The 6,000-nt window shown below is 35.1% G+C and overlaps 1 long non-coding RNA gene across 1 annotated transcript in view; it reads left to right on the forward strand.

The window, feature by feature from the left end:
* LOC141377189 (uncharacterized) overlaps positions 1-1,769 on the forward strand; it is an 85,110-nt gene extending 83,341 nt beyond the window's left edge. Inside the window, exon 3 of the long non-coding RNA XR_015506043.1 lies at positions 1,632-1,769. This is a non-coding gene — a long non-coding RNA (uncharacterized LOC141377189). The remainder of the gene's footprint in view (positions 1-1,631) is intronic.
* The last annotated feature ends 4,231 nt before the right edge of the window (positions 1,770-6,000 follow it).

Below are 6,000 nucleotides of genomic sequence, written 5' to 3' on the forward strand. Positions count from 1 at the left end.
CACCACCGACTAGGATAATTAGGAATGAAGATTTGTGGATCCTCATTTAGGCCTACAAACTTTTTGAGGCAGCTAGAAGAACTTTTGTTCCTTTTCAGAAATATATTTTGAATATTTTGTTGCTCTGTGTGTAAATAGGAAAGCATGACAGAATATAATGTGATGGAATAAAAATAGTTCACTTAGAACATTGGAAGAAGTAAGTGTGTGTGAGCGTAAAACAAAGTGTTAAATATTGAAGCAGTATAAAGCATTTCAGCATACTCTTAGTTTAGACATAGACAGTTACAGATGATAAATAATGAAATAAGCTTTATATATAAAATTGTTAAATTTATACTGAAATTAAATAAAAATATTCTGTAATTCATTCACTATACGGGTACTATTATAGTAGGCCTACCCTTATAGTGAATGAATAGTAGCATAATAATAGCATAATAATAGCACTAATAAATATAAAGTACTACCATATATTTATTAGTGCTATTATTATGTGCTGGTGGTGGCGTGGAGACCCCACAATTGTAAAGAGCTTTGTGCATATATGGCAATACTCAATAAAAACTGTACCTGCACATTAATATTTATTTATTAATTTATTCATTAATTTCTTTATTTATACAGAAATAAAATTTGAAACAAAATTTTTCAAAGTAAAACGACTATTTTTTTTAAGTTTGTAGATATTTAGGTGCATTGGTTTTTACGGTTTATGTGTGGTTTATTAGTAACACCAGAAGATGGCAGCATAGTTTACCATAAGAACTGCGGTTATTTCCTCATCCATGTTCTATGCTCTTCTGTCAAACGGTAAGATTCCCCTGGGCTCCATGGGAATCGCAAAAGTATGATGTCATCTGAATGGAAAAAATGCTGGATGCTTGGATTCCATTGTATCTGTTCCCATACGATTCTACATAAAATCGATAACAAAAATCCATACAAATGCAATACCACGAGGATGATTTTAGCTAGATTGTCCTATCCTCCATTTTCTTGCAAAAGATATGTGGATAAGAATGGTTTAAAGAGCGGTAAGTAATTGAATCAGAAGGACATAACTGATATATGGTGGAATGATTTAATAATTCTGGCCGCAGGGTGGGCTTACTGATTTCATATCCTGCCAGCAGAGCTAGACACAAGCTTTTATGGCATTGCTCAGCTATAAGCCACCATAAATAAGCGATTTTATTCCCCATAAGCTTTCCATGTGATTGATTTATCCAGTGCTTCATTTGTCATTTCAAAATGGAACACGGGGTACAATTCAAGGAAACAGTTGCTTTAGTGCAGTTTTTCATTAATTACGAAAAAACAAACACCGGAAGAGATTTAGTTTTTATTTGATGTGCCCTCCGAGCATTTCAGTGCTGATGGATTTAAGGACAGGACTTGGTGACTGAACTTTTTTTTCCAGTCATAAATGAATTATGAGAATATTTGAATACATTTACAAACTGCTGGAGAAATTATTGTTTTTTCAGTCCCATCCTATCCTTTCCCATCATAAAACAGGAATGGGAATATAAATTCGACTGTCAACAATGTGCTTCTTCAGGGCAGACAGAGAGTTGGAGACAAGAGCCAGGGGCAAAAATCTAATACATCCTCAAACTCCTTTTCAGGTCAAGAGCAGCAAATCCCAGACCTGTTCCTGCAATGTTTCTATAATCTGCGAGGTGGATTCAGGTTGGAATGTCAGTTTTAGGCCAGGGTGGAAGAAAGTAAGCCGACAGCTGTGGAGTGATGGACCATTATCCCAGATCAAAGCAGGGCTCAGTAGGAACGGCACAAGAAAACATTCTAAGCTTGCGATATGAGGTAATATGTGTTTAAATACAGGATTATGGATTGTTGAAATGCTCACATCTAGTGATAAAAGTCATTTAATCATATGCACATTAACCTGGCATATATCTCTAAATCATGGTAAAAAAAAAGTTGTTCAATGTTTTGGTAACGTTTTACCATACTGCATTATGGGAAATATGGTAAAAATACAAAAAAAAAGGTAAACATTAGGAGGGTTCTACATGCAGATTTCAGTACTATAGCAATGGAATGTGACAAGTGTCATTCAAAAAACTAGGAACTAGCTTACAAGGATGCCGAATGATTTGTTTAGAACACAGATTTTATCCTTCCTACCTTCCTTCCTTCCTTCCTTCCTTTTTGAAAGTAGTTACGCATATACACAAAGAAAAATAAAATGAAAATGAAATCTAGATAGACAGGCGGATTGGTGCAGCGGCAGCAGTAATGCGGTCGATGTAGCGGTCTGTTGTGGTAAAGTCAGGAGCTGATTTACCGGTCAATCTACGTTCCTACTCTGTGTGTTCCTAATGAGTGTTCCTGTAATGTCCTAATGTATTCCTATTCTCACCTATGGTAACCGAAAGAACAAGATCTATGATAAAAGCGGCTGAAATGAGTCTCCTTCGAAGGGTGGCAGAGCGCACTCTTATGGAAAGGGTGTGGAGCTCTGACACCAGGGAGGAGCTCTGAAAAGAACCGCAGCTTTTCCACATCGAGAGAAATCAGCTGAGGTGGCTCGGGCATCTGTTTCGGATGCCTCCTGGACACCTAGCTAGGGAGGTGTTCCAGGCATGTCCCACCGGCTGGTCTGGGAATGCCTCAGGATCCTCCTGGAGGAAGTGTCTGGGGAGAGGGAAGTCTGGGGTTTTCTCCAAAGACTGCTGCCCCCACGACCCGGCCCCGGAAAAGGGACAGAAAAAAAACAAATGAATGAAATCTAGATAATGTGTCTGAAAAAGTTTAATGTAATTATTTTTATAGTGATCACAAAACAAACATTTTACTGAAATTATTGGAAGTGTGTTTGGTACTAAACTGAAAATTCTCATAACTTTGACTAATGTATGTTAGCTCGGAAATGTGGGAAGCATATGGAATGTTACAGATATAAGTAATTTACTCAAAACAATAATTGATTTTTTTTTTTATTGATAATTAAATTTTTATGTGGGCGACATGGTGGCTCAGTGGCTAACACTGCCACCCCACAGCAGGAAGGTCGCTGGTTTGAGCCCCAGTTGGGTCAGTTGGCATTTGTGTGTAGAGTTTCCATCTCTGGGTGCTCCGGTTTCCCCCACAGCCCAAAGACATGAGGTGCAGGTAAATTGAAGAAACTAATTTGGCCATAGTGTATGTGTGTGGATGAGTGTGTATGGGTGTTTCCCAGTGCTGGGTTCCAGCTAGTATCCGCTGTTTAAAGCAAATGCAGGAATAGTTGATGGTTCATTACGCTGTGGTCACCCCTGATAAATAAAGGAAGTAAACTGAAGGGAAATGATTATTATGTATGATAATAATTATGTATTTATTATGTTTTTTGAATAATTATGTTTAACTGCAGAATTCAACACTTTCTATGATTCTGCAAGTATATTTTGACCTATTTTGGCAAAAGATCAATGTCATACACAGTGTTTTATGGTATTGTACCATGTAGTTCTTTCTATCATTTTTATCAATCATGGGTCACCAATCTTGGTCTCAAACAGCCAGTGTCCCTGCAGAATTTAGCTCTAACTTACCTCAACACACCTGCCTGGAAGTTTCAAGTATACCTAGTATACTAATTAAGACCTTGATTACCTTGTTTAGGTGTTTTGATTACGCCGTCCCTCCACAAACAAGTTTGGTGACACCTGATTTAAAGGGATAGTTCACACAGAATGAAACTTGTCATCATACTCATTCTTCAGTTTTCACAAATCTGTTGAACACAAAATATATTATTCTAAAGAAAACTGAAAACTGGTAATCATTGCATTCCATAGTATTTATTTTTCCCACTGATGTAGTGGTTTCTGGTTTTCACCATTTTTCTAAATATCTTTTATTAGGTTCAAAAAGAAAAAACCCACTTTTACATTAATGTGTGTATATATATATATATATATATATATATATATATATATATATATATATATATATATATATATATATATATATATATATATATATATATATATATATATATATATAAACAAGAGTGCTGAAGAGGTTGGTGGGGAATAATATTTTATTGCTGGAGCAAAAATACACCTTTATGAGACATAACTGATATTTATATACAGTCAGAAGTCAGAATTATTAGCCCCCCCTTTTTTTTTCTATATTTTCCAAATGTTTAACAGCGCAAGGAAATTTTCACAGTATGTCTGAATATGTTTTTTCTTCTATAGATCCTCTTATTTATTTTATTTCAGCTAAAACTAAAGCAATTTAACTTTTTTTATTAACCATTTTAAGGTAAAAATTATTACCCCCTTTAAGCTATTTATTTCAACTGTCTACAGAACAAACCATCATTATACAATAACTTGCCTACCCTAACCTGCCTAGTTAACCTTATTAACCTAGTTAAACCTTTAAATGTCACTTTAAGCTGTATAGAAGTGTCTTAAAAATATCCAGTAAAATATTATTTACTGTCATCATTGGAAAGATCAAATAAATCAGCTACTAAAGATTAGTTATTGAAACTATTATGTTTAGAAATATGTTGAAAAAAAAATCTGTTCTTCGTTAAACAGAAATTGGGTTAAAAATAAACAGGGGGATAATAATTTAGGGGGGCTAATAATTCTGACTTCAACTGTATATACATTTTTTGACGTTACTCAATATAAACTTTTTAGAACTGCAGTATCATTCCAGCAATCATGGAGCTATTCCTAAAGCAGCATTCTTATTTTGTTCTTAAATTAACCACTTACGCTGACATTTCTATGCAACAGACAGGTCTTCTGTGACCTCAGAAACTGTGATGGATGGAAGTCTTTCCTGATTTGGCAGCCCTAAGAAACAAGAGTTCCACTTAAGGACAGGGGCTTCAGGACTGTTAACCCCCTGTTGCCAAATCCTTTACGTTAGTTACTTCTCGGAGGAGCTGGAGGACATAACCTTGACATGATACCGTCAGCGTGTTCACACGATGTAACGGACATAGAGTTAGTGAAGCGGTGACTGCGAGGCACTGGAACAGCTGAAGTTGAATACTATAAAATGATTTGATGTGCCTCCCTCATGCCTACACTGGCCTGTTTTCATTCTGTCACTCATGCATGGATCTACGAGGCAGCGGCTGAGAGTAGGGCAAGCTTGCATCTGTCATTTTATCCAGTGTCTTTTGCCCTTGTACTCTATTAGTTTATCAGCAAGTCTTTTATGGAGTGGTAATCGTTAACAGCATATTGGAGTGATTTCTTTTAGAGTCGGTGAGAGAGATCGATTCTGTTTGTCATTCCTGTCTGCCCACTCCTCCATCTTGGAGTGTGTGTGTGTGTGTGTAAGAGTGGTAAACAGTGGTTAGCAAATGTGCATCCACACATATACAATATTACAGTTGGTAACATGTTATCTTTTGTACATTTAACAATTAAAAATACAGTTAAAGTCAGAATTATTAGCCCTCTTTGATTTATTATTATTTTTTTTTTTGATATTTTAAATATTTCCCACATGATGTTTAAACGAGCAAGGAAATTTTCACAGTGTATCTGATTATATTTTTTCTTCTAGAGAAAGTCCTATTTGTTTTATTTTGGCTAGAATAAAAGCAGTTATTTATTATTCAAAGCAGTTAATAATTTTTCAATTGTCTACAGAACAAACCATCATTATACAATGACTTGCCAATAATTACCCTAATCTGCCTAGTTAAGCTAATTAACCTAGTTAAGCCTTTATATGCCACTTTAAGCTGTATAGAACTGTTTTGAAAAATATCTTATCAAATATTATTTACTGTCATAATGGCAAAGATAAAGAAAATCAGTTATTAGAAATTAGTTATTAAAACTATTATGATTAGAAATGTTAAGATAATCTTCTCTCCGTTAGACAGTAATTGGGGAAAAAAATAATCAGGGGTCTAAAAATTCAAGGGGGCTAATAATTCTGACTTCAACTGTATTTCTTCAAAGTTTGAGTTTATTACACTTATTATATTTATTATGAACATTG

This window comes from Danio rerio, chromosome 13 (assembly GCF_052040795.2).
Source record: "Danio rerio strain M-AB ecotype USA chromosome 13, GRCz13ab, whole genome shotgun sequence".
Taxonomy (NCBI): Eukaryota; Metazoa; Chordata; class Actinopteri; order Cypriniformes; family Danionidae; genus Danio; species Danio rerio.